The 14,766-nt window shown below is 40.3% G+C and overlaps 1 protein-coding gene across 5 annotated transcripts in view; it reads left to right on the top strand.

The window, feature by feature from the left end:
* Positions 1-14,766, top strand: part of ADGRL2 (adhesion G protein-coupled receptor L2) — a 133,028-nt gene that overhangs the window by 70,245 nt on the left and 48,017 nt on the right. The window lies entirely within an intron of this gene.

Raw genomic sequence — 14,766 nt, 5'->3', positions numbered from 1 at the left:
GGACTATGACTGATATTGATACTGTGTGTCAACTACTATGGGAGACACTAGTAGTTCAGCTTTCATACATTACCTGGAGTGTTCCTGGTTAGAACACAGATGACATAGGGCGCTGCCACATACAGTAGGTTAAATTAAAGATGCCATGCAACATTGGGAAAAAAGCTAAAAAATGTCAAAGCTCTAGTAATTGGATTTATTTAAAGGACATTAATTAAATCTTCGTAAAATGTATATTCATTCAGTTAAAATGTTGAAGAGTAATTCATTTCCACAGTTGATGCTAAATACTACAATGAGGATGGAACCCAGTAAGCTTTACACCAATGAGAATGATGGGTGTTGTTTTCCATTATCTCCTCACACCCCTGTCATTTAGAGATAACAGCATCACTAGCATCTACTATTACATGCCAATAGCCTATGTGTCAAGAAGTCTTTTAAGTCATGCATCTTTAATAATAATTTCAATATAATCTCTAGTCAAGAGATCTTTCTAAAGATGAATATCCTTGCTCCTCATTACCTTTGGAACTTGCTAGAACCATAAATTCGGACAAGATAAGAAAATGCCTACTGACTTTTAAAAGCATATTTTGTTATTTGATGAGCTTGTTCCACACATTAAATTACATCCCGATCTAGCCCTAAGATCATTCCATCGTTAATTTATGGAACTACACGTGAGTTGTCTAAAGCTGATCGGGTGATATGAGGGATGTCAGACATTTTAAAGAGATGTACGGATAAGCATGTGAGGAGTGCTGGCTTACTGTCATTGCTAATATACAACGGTTCAGGACATTTATGTGTACACTTTCATTCATTTCCATCCTTCATGAACAGACCTTTGTTAAGCCACAATGATTACTGAATATGAAATGTAACCAAGATTATTTTTTATTCAAATATAATTTAAATATTCATCAAAGCGAAGTCGTGCTTAAGACTGACAGAGACAATTAACATCAAAAAATATAATTAACTGCAGTGGGTATCATGAAGTAGAGTTAGCCAAATAGCCCAGAGGTCTAATTGCTCTAGAGTTCGAGAAGCGATGGTTTTATTTTATACTGTATCTGAGGAATTAATAGTAATGTGGTTTCCTATGTGGGCCAATTAAAAGCTGCCTGTTAAGGTTCATTGCTCTATAGGAAACCCATTGACTATCGCTTAGTAAACAGGATTGACATGGTAGTGTGTACAAGAAGGTAAAATAGAATAAAAACCGTGGAAATGAGATCTACTAAAAATGCTTTCTCGATCTGCGTCCTGTCAGAGAGCCACAGAAGGTGCCATGCGTCTTTTGATTCTTTGCCTGAGCCTCTTCCTCAAACCCCCAATCCCACCCCCCAGCTTTGCCCTGTGGGAAGATTCGTGGCTGATGCCCTCACAGTACCTGCCTGGGGTTTGGGGAACATAATCCTTCTCCTATGAGGGAGCTGTTACTTACTGCCAGAGGACAGAGCCGAGGCTCTGCCTCACCACCGCTCAGAGCAGCCTCCCAGCTCCCCAGCTAGACAGCTTCATCTTGCAGAACTTGAGCTTCTCAGGGTACTCCAACCTGCTTCTGGCTAGCTTCCCTCCCAGCAAGCCTCTTAGAGAGCTCTACCTCAAATTTCACATCCTGGGTTGTCCAACCAAACCACAGTGCTAATATTAAATACGAAACAAACCCAACAAGGATGTTAGTTGTGTATGTTTTAAGTATGGCTGTTAAGTTTTAGAACTGAGCATTTCAAAGCAAAAGACAAAGAGAAAACTGCCCATTTTCAACCCCTTTTCATTAATGAAGTCACACCTTTGTGACCCCCCCCCCCCCAAGCTTTTTAGCTGCATACAAAAAGAAACCATTCCTGATTGAACCCATAAGAGTTTGGTCTGGTGAAACTATGGCGATTCAAGAGTTGTCAGGTATCCTGATGGTAGTTTGCCATTAATGATATTGCTGAAATGGAAATATCTAATGGGCAGGATTAGAGGAAGGTCTCCCAATATGCTTATTAATACATTGGCCACAATTTCTACTATAAAATACATAGTGTGTGTACTGCTTTGGCTATCATGAAGCTTGTTTATTGTTTTAATCTTTTGGGATTTTTTTTTCTTTATTCCTTTCCCTTTTAAGGAAACCTGCTTTTAAGGAAGCTATATGTATTCCCTAGAATGCTGTCTGTTTTATCTGGGCATCCTATGTACTCGCCATGTTTAGAAGTCACGAACCTCCCACAATTGTGCAGCAGAGTTGGTTGTGTTCAGTGTGATGAGGCCTGTCTTCTGTCTGTCACCTGAAGTGATAAAGGTGGCTTTTCAGCCAGTCTTATGAAGGCACTATATACCCCAGTTCTAGATGCTCCATGTTGCTAGCTCTCAGGGGTGCTGGGTTGATTGTTTCAGAGTATATGGCCCTTTGCTCGTCTCCTCCCTGAACATGAAGGTAGTAGTGCTTAAAGCTCTTATGACCCCACCAAATTGGGCCTTCTACACAAGTTATTACTTATAGAGAACTAATCCAAGCTATAAGTATGTTATCAAATGGAAGCCTTCTGCCTTCATTGACTTTATGTTATAAACCAGCCAAATCCTAAGCTATTGTAACTCAGGGCTCTGGGGCCAGAGTTAATGTTGGAAGATTCGGTTTGTCCAAGTTTCATTAGTGAGCACTGTCAAATGCTTGCTACGTCCTGATGCACTGCACACCCAAAGGCATTTATGAACAGCTGACAAGAGCATTCGTTTGCAAGAATACAGACAGGTGTGTGGGGTTAAGTTTAGAAAAGGTAAAGTTGCACATACAGCACATGACAGAGATATTCTGCAAGCCAGAGCCAAGTACTCACATTAAGGTAGAACAGATAGCGTCAAGTCTCCAGGACGGTACACCACGCCTCCAAACATGGATGGAGGAGAGAGGTCAGAGTAACCTAGATTGAAAACCCACACCCTGTGAGCAGTCCTAAACCTTCCCAAATCTCAGAGTTGTTCTCTTCCACCTTCTTTGCAGTACTGTAATTTCGTGCATTGCCCTTTGGCCAAGGAGCAAGGGTCTTCCAAACATCCCCTTCCTTTCATTCCTAAAAGAAGTATGTATGTGTGTGTACACTCACACAGAGAGAAATAGATTTGGATATACTTATATACATACCTATACACGGAGAGAAATAGGTAGGAATATATTTATTTACATACACACACAGGGACGCTGGTATTAACTCTAAAGCCACCAGAATCCATTCTTTTATAGCAGAAAACAGTAATATACAATTCCACAAGCTTCTTGTTGGTTCTTCTTCATGTAGACATTGTTTGCACATGGTTATTTCAGGGTATTATTACCTCTGTTACTGCAGAGTCTTCCGTTTCTGTCTATCTTTCTATCTGCCATCTGTCAGCATTTTAAGTCGATGTGTCCTCTGTGACTGAGGTGCAGCAGGAGGGGACTTCCCTCACTGCTGCAGACATACTCTCTCGGAGAGCTCTGTGGGTAACAGGCCTCAGAGTGAGTGCACATGAGTTGTGTTCAGTTATCGAGAACGCCATCAGCAGTGCCTTGTTGCTTTCTTATCAGCTACTTCCTGCTGTCAGCCTGGAGCTTATTTCAATAGGAAAGGATTTGCATCGAGCGTGATGCCTTATTATATGCAGCCAACACAGGGTTTTTAATTGTGCAAACACACAAGACTCCTGCGGTGGTAGTCAATTTGATAAAAGGATTAGATTATGAATATTTTGTCATGATTAAATATTACTTCTGATTTATCAGAGGTAAGCCAGTGGAATCTGTCGTCTATTTATCAGTCAGATGAGACTCCGTTAAATTTGAGTGTGAATCACAAAGTACCCATCTCTTTATATTGTCACTTAAGGATTTGATGCTTTATATTCAGATGAGGGTGTTAAGGATTGTTTGGGGCCTTCTTCCTAGCTTGTCTGACTTCTTCCAGCACCCCAAGGGTCTGTGTTTTCAGATTTGGCATAGGTTGTTTCTAATCTTCAGGTAAACATTTATATCCAAAATTTCTGCAGCTTTTTACAAACGAGATGACTGACATGTATCTTAAGCCAGTTTAAGTTTCTCAATCCTTAACTAAAAAAAAGATGAAACAGAGAATAGGGAATCCCATTAAGAAAGCACCAATTCAGTGAATATTTCTTGGTAAAAATAGTTCTAAGCAGGGGGGAGTGATAGCTTAGCAATTAGGAACCCTTGCTGCTCTTCCAGAAGACCTAGTTCAATTCACAACACCCACATGGCAGATCACAGGTGTCTCCGACTCCTGTTCTAGGGCATCTGATACCTCCAGACAGACATACATGTAGACAACACAGCAATGCACATGAAGCAAAAAGTAAATAAATTATAAAAAAGATCTTAGCATTATGGGAATTTATAAGATGCTTTAGATGTGTCCGGGAAGCGGGGTAACCAAGGCTCCAGTAACCACTAAAATCATACAATAAACAACAAAATGTTGAGCATTTGAGAAGTAAATGCTATTAAACAAATAGATATGAAGTTTACGGTTTCCTGCTAGACATTAACAAATACAGTGCTAAATGAAGCATAGAACAGTCAGCATGGAGAAGAATGTAAAGAATTTACAGATAAGTGATCAGACATCTGTGGATGTATGCAAAGAAAACAGAAAGATCTCTTTGGGTTTTAGTTCCAGGGGAGACCTTAATAGTTATGGCCAGTGTGGTTCCCACCGATCTTTGGTTTTCGAATCCACACTTGATTTTGGTCTTGAGGGAGCTCTGTTCTGTGCCCAACAGGAAATAGTTAACACGGGCAAAGATCTTGGATGGGCAATGTAAATCTGAGTATAATTCGAGGCTAGCACAGTAATGGAATGTCACAAAAGCGAGATGCTCCTATTGTGGAAAGAGCTCACCTACCCACATTGTAGGAGAGCTCCTCGAGAGTGGATAGAATTTAATCACACGAGTAGGTTCTCAGCTGACAAAACCATAACGTGAATTTCTCCTGCTTTGGAGAAACAACTGCACCAAGAGTGAGCCTAGGTGTCATGGCTCTTACAAGATGCAGTTAAAATGCATCCCTGGTCTTGAGGAAAGTGTGTTCCCTTCTGGAACTTTGACAGAAGCATGCGTGTGTTCCTCTGCAATGCTGGCTTAGTAAATCAGCTTACAGGAAGACACAGTAAGTTACTTTCTCAGAACCCCCTCTCCACTTTCAGATCAGTACATAATGTATACTTTCTTTCATAAACTTTGGCAAGTTTTTTACTGCCAGACATTTTCATAGCTGCAGGAAGCACATAGAGGCCCCACTGTAACATAGAAGTATTAACACGTGTGTTTCTGTGAGTTTAGTGAAGAAAAATCATGATTCAGAATGATCTAGAACTGAGTTTAAGTGAGCAATAGTGATTTCTGGACACTTGATAAAAACTTAGAGTGTGAGAAGCATGTTAACAAAATCAGAAAAACATATATATATATATATATATATATATGTGCATGTGTATAAGATATATATGCACAGCTGCAATTTTTTTAATAAGCCATGCTTCCAAAAGTCTTTGCATTTTCTTCCAAAAGTCTCTTGCATTTCCTTTGCATTGATGTGATTTGTATGGGATGCTTATCAGGTGTTGGCTGTAGGGTTTAATGCAAATGGAGAAGCAGGAACTATTTATATTAGTTATCAATTAGTCTGGGAATCTCATTTTCATTATAATAGGGACTAAATGACAACCTATCTAACATAAGGAGTCAGAAAAAACCATCTCCATGGTGTGATTTTTTTTTTTCCTATTTATCAAATTGTATTCCAACCTGGGGAGTCATCCTTAACCTGCCTTTAAACAGTATCGCATGCATCCCTGACTCTGCCTTGCCCTCCAAAACTCCTTCCCATCCCGGCTCCCTTCCCTTTATTTCAGACTCTAATCCTCCAAGCGGGTAATTAAGGGACCAGCAGAGCCATTTGTGGCAAGGAAGAGCCATAAGGGTGAAAATATTTCTTCACTGAATGATCTTTCAGAAGTAAATAATTACAGAGGAAAAAGATTTGGGAAGAGCAATCTGAATCTGAGGGTAATTAGACAGAGTGTGTATGGAAAAGGGAGCGCTTGGCATGTACAATTCTCACATCAGAACAAAACTAATTAAATATTTAGATACCAAAAATCCCCTCACAATTTGAAGAAAAATAAGCCAGGACAAAAGGGTCTGTAACTTTGCAGATAATTAGCAAGGGGTAGAGCAGAGGAAGACATCACAGAGTGGTTCTGGAGCTCCACAAGGTCACATCCTGTACGTGTGTCTCTTATACAGTCTGGTAACACGTCTGCTGCTAATTCCATCTAACTAGGGCATCCCATAGTGACTTCCCACTTCCCCTGTGAGTAACGTGACAGCCTATGCAAGAGCAAACGGTAGCAGGTAAACAGCACTCTCACTTTTCACAGGTGGTAATTTTTTTTAATTATTAAAAGCATAGGTCTGGAGAATTTAGGTAGTATATGTGTGTATATAAATATATACACACATACACACATACATACATGCATACATACATACATACATACATACATACATACATACATACATTATTGATTTTTGTCCCCACTTAAATGCTCTTATTTTTTTCATTAAATAGTTAGACCTCAGGACCCTATGATTGGAGCAGTCTCAGTGGCGTGCTTTGTAAATAAATACCTCTGATTCTGCTAATAAAAGCAAGTGCATTTGTGTTGAATGTGCATTTCTGCAAACAAAAAAAAATTTTACTTTGGATTAATAAGGCTCAGAGTGAGTCAGACCTCATTTGCATTAAGCTGACCCCAAGGTCCAGTAAAAACTGCAAGGGGTTTCACTGGTTTCTAAAAACACACACACAAAAGCCGTTTTTACTATAGCAGCACCACTTCAAGATGCTTATTTTAATAATTAATGTGGAATTTCAAGACAGTTTTAGTGGTCCGCAAGACACAAGCCATGCACGTGTTTTAGGATCCATATATGTTGTGGTCGTATTTTCTGGCATAGTAGTTTACGGTGATATGAACTGTTGTTCGTGGGCGGTATCACTCATGGTATTCTGATTTCCGATATCCGCAGCCAGTGTTGGCAACGAGCAACGAGGATGGTAGGACTTCGTTGTGAGAAACTGGTTGATTTACCCTTTCGAAGGGGCCTTTTTTTTACTTTTCTTCCACACAACATTCCTTATTCTTTTATAGTCGTGTTTGTGTGTGTGTGTGTGTGTGTACATACCTTGCACACAAAAATACACAGTCGAGACTTTCCTACAGTTGCTCCCCTCGCAGTTTCAAAGAAATAATCATTATAGCCCTGACAAACCAGGGCTATATTAAAATTTTTTATAACATAATATGTAGAAGATCGAGTGGGATACAATTTTAATTACTTAGTTTGTCCAAATTATTTGCCTGTGTACGGCATATGTGTGTACTTGAGTTTCTGGTACAGTAGCAACTCCATTTTTGAAATGCGTCATACAAGACATTCTTCTATAATTCATCTACGTAATAGCCTAACATGCCTAAGGCATTAAGTTCTGTATGGTGGGACTCTTCTTGGTAACACAAATTATGAACTAAATTCCGAGAACAAGGCTACATGACAGAGGAGACTGTCCTATGGAATGCCTCTTTCTTGCATGTTCATTCCACATCATCTAGTTTCTTTCTGTCCTGTTGACCTAGCAATTGGTTGAGTTTTCACATCAGCAATAACTACTTAAAGGAAGCGGGATGTTCCCATAACCCTGAAAGTTTAGACGATAAAAAGACAGTTCATTGTAAGCTTTATGTTAGAAGAAAGTTGCTTGAAGTGGCACTAGCAGCTTCCCCTGACCTGGGAACATGGCTGTCACCGAGTCTTGGCTGTGATCTTTGTCTCCCTTTCTTGCTTGACTTGAGGACTTGGTTTACATGCATCTCTTTACATCGGCTGTCACCTGCTCATGGAGTCATAGAGCATGCTGTGTGCCGAAGACTTTATCCTCAGTCTGTACTGAGAGGAATTAGTATGGGGATGGTAGATCCAGACCATTGGAAACGTGAGCATGCAGGAACGTCATTGCAAACTAAGGGTACTTCCCCCAGAAAACAAATTACCCAAATACTGTTTTCTTTCACGATCTAAAATTGTCCAGATGGACACAAGTCTTTCAGATCAGGTAAGCCAGGCGAATGAGACTTTGTTAACCAAGCAGCAATAACCAGGCTAGCCGTTTGTCACCAACTTCATTCTTCAGAAACATGGATGGAATTCTTTCATGCTTGGCATGTTTTCCACCTCCAATGAGAGTCTTAGGAGTTAGCACATCCTTTTCTCTTCATTTTTTTTCAGGTTTTTGTTCTTCATCCTCCCCTTTTTCCTAAGAAGCCTCTACATCTCTTTAGCCTGTGTACTTGAATATGCTGAGGTATACCAGTTGACATTATTTATTTTTTATTGTTACTTGAAGCTCAGAAATTAAGGTTTTCCCCTACCCTATCCATTGTATCCACGATAGAAGAATTCGGGTGTGGGTGTTCTGTTCATTTAGAATTTACAGCTCACCACGGATGGGCTTGGGTTGCCATCACGACTGTCCCATCTATATTTAGCCTTATGAACAAGGTACTACTTGTTACTATCCTAACACCTGGAATGTCTGTGTCTGTGTCTCTTCTAGAAGTGAACATTTGAAGACTGAAGTAGCTGGCGAGGGAGGAGTGTGGCTACAAGAAGCCTATTATCGCTGTGTTTGTTGTAATTGAAGTTTAAAAATAGCAGATGCCAATTAGAGGAGGAAATTGTGGAAACAGTCTTCCCTGAGCACGCACTCTCAGTAAAGAATTGGACTCATTCTGCAGGGTCGTTTCGGATCTAAGCAGACGCAAATTTTGTTTCTGTCTGGGTACTACCAAGCTTCTCTGTTGAATGTTGGAGTATTTGTTCAACTTGGTAGATTTTGCATTTTTAATCTTCCTTAGAACTCTGGTGAATAATGGCCCCTGGCAGGAGATAATGAAATTTTCTTAATTTATATTTTCAAGTAGAAGCTTCAATTGAAAATGGCATCCTATGGCCCGGAGACATAGCTCCAGTGCCAGTTCCGGGGGAGCCGCTGTAATAATGCGGTGCCATCGGTGATGGGGAGCGATGGGACAGTGAAGAAGTAATTTAAGGAAGAAAAGGAAATGCACCAAAGCTTTATTGTAGCATATCTAATGATCTGGGGAAGATTCCCAATGGTTTTTGGAGCATGTCTGGAGAAGCTAATGTTATCTTGCCAAAACAGAAGCCTCTGCTTAATCAGCAGAACGAGACTATTGATTAAAACACCTCTCACAATGGATCACTCGTGGAATCTCATCTCCGTACTTCACACTTAGTAAAGGGTAAAATAATGAGCGGGAGATAATCAAAAGCAGAGGAGACGCAAGTGGCCGGGCAGTGTATAATCCAAGATGATGGTTGGGCTTGATCCGGGTTTGCGTGGTTTTAAAGGCATACACGGAGGACGAATCCACAGTGGAAGGATTGTGTTTGGAGACATGACTCTGGATTTGCAGCTCTGGGTCTGGTTTCTAGAGTGGTCCTTGTTCCCAAGGCTTGCCAGGATGTGAGAAATGCCTGGTCACCCAGTTGAAGCTTGTCAACAGTGCTCTAGGGAAGGCAGTGCATTTTCTATAGAAACAGACTGAGCTCAGACTGGCTAGTGCATTGTTTCGGGACTCACAGACTGCAGGTTAGAACGCAGCACACAGCTCTTGGTCATTTGTCGTGTTTGGTTGGCGCCCAGCGTCCTTGCTGTAGCATGGAGTCTGTACTGTGTCTGTTCTCTCTCAGTCCAGTAGGAACCAGAAAGTGGTTATTTCCCCCAGATAAAAAAACCTCATTCCTTCAGTTAACAGTTGTTAATTTATATAAGACCATTTCTCAGGACCAGAGACCAACAACCTGCCTTTGAATGTAGACTTCTCCTGCCTCAGCTCTTGCAGCCAAGATTTCGGAGCTATACCAGGGTACACCTACTATTTTCCAAGTAATTTTGGTATACTACTGTGTAAGTGGATATGCTTTGATAAAATACGTTTTCAAGTACACCTTTCCTTGGGACATTTCGTTTACATTTGAAAGTTCTGTGGATATTTTTAAAAAGTAATACCAACATTGACTACCTATAGGAGGTCCAGATACATGCTTTGAAACCCTTTGTAAGCAACCTGCAGGTTGTGATGGCAAAGAAATTAGTGAGTTACTCGTTGGAGTATCTTGTCATTGTTTTTATCTTCTCTATTCGGCATAAACCTCAGCACTGACAGCAAGTTTAAATATTTGCTCCAGTTTCTGATGATCATGAAACGTGTCGATATTCTCTTGTGAATAGTTAGTGATTTAAATGATCAGTTGTAATGTGGAGGTTCATTTTTCTGTTAGTTTTAGGGGAAAAGTTTATTAGCACTTGACAATAAATGGAGGAAGATATGCAGGCTTACTGGTTTTTAAGATCTAGGTTATAAAGATGAATATTGGACTCCCTTTCTTTCATTTCACCACCTTTGGCTTATACAAAAAGCTTATGATAATGGGTTTTTTATGTGTAACGCAGCATGTTTTGCCCGATTTGAACCCACTTATAACCTCTGAAGCATGATTTAGTATTTTCTAGTTGTGATTGATGGTTCTAAGAATAAGATGTACATTTTTAAAATATGAAAGCTGGGGATTGGGTCCATGGCTTCTCGACTTCTAAGAAAGCGCTCTACTCCTGAACCTGCCCTTTATCAAGGTGATAGATCAGAAGACTTTAACTTAATGAAAACCTAAGTTAATATTTGTATGCTGGGATGGGTGTTAGCACATCATTTATTTTCATGGTGCATATATTTTAAATTTTATATCTATCTATCTATCTATCTATCGAGTGTGTGTGTGTGTGTGTGTGTGTGTGTGTGTGTGTGTGTGTGTGTGTGTCAGAAATCTTAATTTCACATTTAATGACTGAAAAGAATTTTAAATACTAAGCAATTTTTTAGGATAACATTCTTCCTGTTCTCCCATCTATAAAGTAGGTTTATTTGAGCCATTATATATGCCACACTCACTTTGGCTCACCAACAAGTGACTGGAAAAAAGGCCTGCTCGAAAGAGGGGCAACAGAAACACTTGACTCTGTGGATCCAGTTACATGCTTAGATAATCGTACTCACCGTTTATGTTCTGTCCTCTGTCCTCTTTTCATAAAATTTTATGGAGGAAAATTGTAGCTACCATACCTGTTCTCCCCCCCCCCCCCCCCGCCTCCCCTCCCCAATCTTTTGTTCTGGTGGTCTTCAGAACAATGAGGTACCTCCTCCTACCTACTGTTTAAAACCACCCGGGGTCTCCTAACACTGAATTCTCCCCAGGTGGGCCCTGATAATTTTCATTCTTAAGAAATGTCTTGGCCGATACTGATCCTTTTCTGAGGAGCAGAACAGCACATCTACAGGGTCACCCACAAGCTAGTATTATGGTTGTAAACATTGTAACTCCACCCGGTGTTACCAAAATACATCAGTATTTGAACTGATAGTGCAGCAGTGACTTTACTCATACACACAACTCTGTATGTGGGGAAAGGGGGTCAAGTTCGATCTCCGCCCTGTGTGGACACAGACTCCAGTATTCCTTCCGTTTCTTGGCTCTTGTTGCCTTTTCATTTCCACGGCAGTGAAATTGAGTGTTGAGCCCTTGGTGGGAATTGACTTTGCTTTTGTGGCTAGGTAATTGCTTTCTCATTCTTGATCTATTCAATTATAGCAATTTCCAGTTTTACAGTCTTTCCCACAGCATTCAGGTCAAAAGACTGCCAGACTTTTCCTCCTGTTGAGAGCCCATTCAGGACATTTTCTTCATGGGTCCAACAGCTGCTGTATTTGTTCCTCCAAAAAGCTTTCATTTGTTGCTATAACTAAAGGTACTAGTGTCCACAACCACAATTGTCTTACCCGGTCACGATGAAGTGCCTCATCTTACTGACTCTTTATTGATTTAGTCTAAAACTCCAACCGTTCTTAGTATTAATTCCCTCCCCCTCTCCCTCTCCCTCTGCCTCTCCCTCCCTCCCTCTCTCTCTATACATATATATAATATTATATAGATATATAATAATCCCATCCCATATATATATCCCATATATATGTGTATGTATACAGATGTGTACACACACACACACACACATATATATGATATGTTAGGAAAAGATGCATATTTAGATATGATTCTAAATAAAAACACACATAACAGTTTAAATCTAAAGTGAACATTGGTGATATATCTTATCATAACCCATTGCAAAGTAAATCCTTTGCACAGCTGGTTAGAAAATTAATGTGGTTAGAACAATGATTTACTTTTGTCCTCAGTTAATTGGAAATTTTAGCTGTGTTCCGATGACTAGCACAAAGTCACTCAGACAGATATTAAATCTAGACAGCAATACTTTCTATTTTCTTCTGTTGGTCCATCAAGCAAAGTGCCAGGAGACTGCTCTGGGGCTTGTCTCAACCTTACTTCCTGCAAACCTACCATGAGATTGAGATACAGAAGTGAGCTCAAATAACGTATTAAAATTAGGTTTGTTTACCAGATTACTTCTATACTTCTGCTGTAGAGGAAGTTAGGTATTCTTTTACACACCCACCTCCTTCCTTTCTCTTCCTCTATCTATCCTTACCGCCCCCCCTTCTTCCTCCTAGTAATGAAGATTGGACACACATCCTGGTATAGATTAGACAAGCTCACAACCCAATTCATATATTCTGTGTGTGTGTGTGTGTGTGTGTGTGTGTGTGTGTGTGTGTGAGTGAGAGAGAGAGAGAGAGAGAGAGAGAGAGAGAGAGAGAGAGAGAGAGAGAGAGAGAGAGAGAGTCAGTCATTAGCCACCTGAAGTGGGTTCTGGAAGCACAGCTCAGGGATCTGGAGGAGCAGGCAGCAGTCTTAACCCTCAGCCGTCTCTGAAGCCCCATCACCATCTCTGTTTTTCGGAAAACGGTATAAATCACAATTTTTTTCAACATGTGTGCTTTCCCTTTGTTCTCAAAGCCTCGTGTTCTTAATGCTTTTTCGCCTCACTACAAGTGTTCTCCTTCCTGTCTGTGAATGGAGCCCTCAGCACGCAGGGGAAGGGACACCGTGAGAGGCTCATTCGCTCATCCACGTGTTGTTTGATGGGTGTCCTCCAAGTGTATTCACACGCTTGGAAAATAATAAGAGAATATATGTTTGAGTGATTATAAAACATATACAGTGGGGAGACATAAAAGATGTTTAACATGTAGGCTTTTACATTTCTCGCTTTCTGAGATCTAGAGCATGATGTGTGTGGAGAATCCCTGCGGGTATGAATAAGTTCAAGATCAGGCACCTGAGGACTTGGCTAATTGGTGGGTTGGGGACCAGGGTAGGTCTGAGGAGTCGTCCTAGAAGATCAATTTAGAGTTAGGAAGCATGGAGACTCCTCTTTGCTCTACCAGGAAAGAGCAAAAATGAAACACCATAATTATTTCTATGAGTTAGACATTAGATATTGACCCACTGAGAAGTCTTAAATCCAGCCACTGTTCCTTTTAACTTTTTTTTAAAATAAAAAACTGTTTTGTGATTCATGTTAAAATAATTGATTAAATGATGAGCCACAGGTAATTTCTTCAAATGGGTAAAATAAAATTAAAAAAAAAAAAGGAGAGAGATACGAACAAAGTGTTTGTTGTAAGGGATATACCACTTACACCCGCTATGTTCTGGAAATTTGTGGGACAGTATATCTTGTTAAAAATACCACATTGTTGTTCAAACTCAACTGTCTCAATGTTGACAATGTATCATTCCAGTCTTAGTTACATTTTTGCTGTAATATATTTTAAATTAAAAAAAATTTTTTGAGCTATTTAATCTTGTAGACCTCTCCTGCTCTCTGCAGACAGCCCTCTGGGATTTTGAGTTGTCGTAGCACCGCTGTGTGTGACTTCATATGTCTCTGCATTAATGTCACCGTGCTTCCCATTGTCCTGGGGTTCCTTGTGCTGGGAAGATCTACTTCTTCCAAACTACTTTACAGCGCGATGTTATACTTTAGTTATTTTATGCACCATAGACTATTTGGTATTCAAATTGTTGAATAAATTTTATAATAATGCCCCGGTTCTGCTTGCTTTGCGTTCTTAATGTATAGACTATTGAGAAGCATAATGAAACCCCTGCAAACATTCCATTCCACTGGGCTGTAATCAAATCAAATTAGAAAAGAAATAGTTCTTGCTGTTACAAAGCTTAAGAGAAGAACATCTGGGCCCACTTACGGAACTTAAACATTGTCCTGCTGGAATCCCAGCTTCATTAAAGCATCCTTTCACTGACGATGACATCAACGAAGAGAGTCCCTGTGTAGAGTAACATACAGAATGAGTGTCTCCTCTCCTGGGGATCATGTTCACAGCACTGTTTGTAATATTAACTGAGGGCATCTGTCAGAGAACTGGGTGCACAGTCCTGTTGCAGACAGAAGCACAGCTTCTGTGAGAAGCAGCCTCGGTGCTTAGGTATGCGCTGTGCTGTGGGCATTTTTAGTGCCTCCACATGCAAGACAGAGCCATGCTAGCAAGCACCCTGTGTTCATGAGTGTAGACACTTCGGTATTAGAACGTGTAACACAAATGGCTGTGGAGGCTGCGATCTGGGTTTGTGTGTGTTTAGGTATGTTATAACAACTTCCCTCCTCGTAGCTGAGTATACCAC

The sequence above is a fragment of the Micromys minutus genome (genome assembly GCF_963924665.1).
Source record: "Micromys minutus genome assembly, chromosome: 4".
In the NCBI taxonomy this organism is placed as follows: Eukaryota; Metazoa; Chordata; class Mammalia; order Rodentia; family Muridae; genus Micromys; species Micromys minutus.
This window is presented reverse-complemented; position numbering and strand designations above follow the sequence as displayed.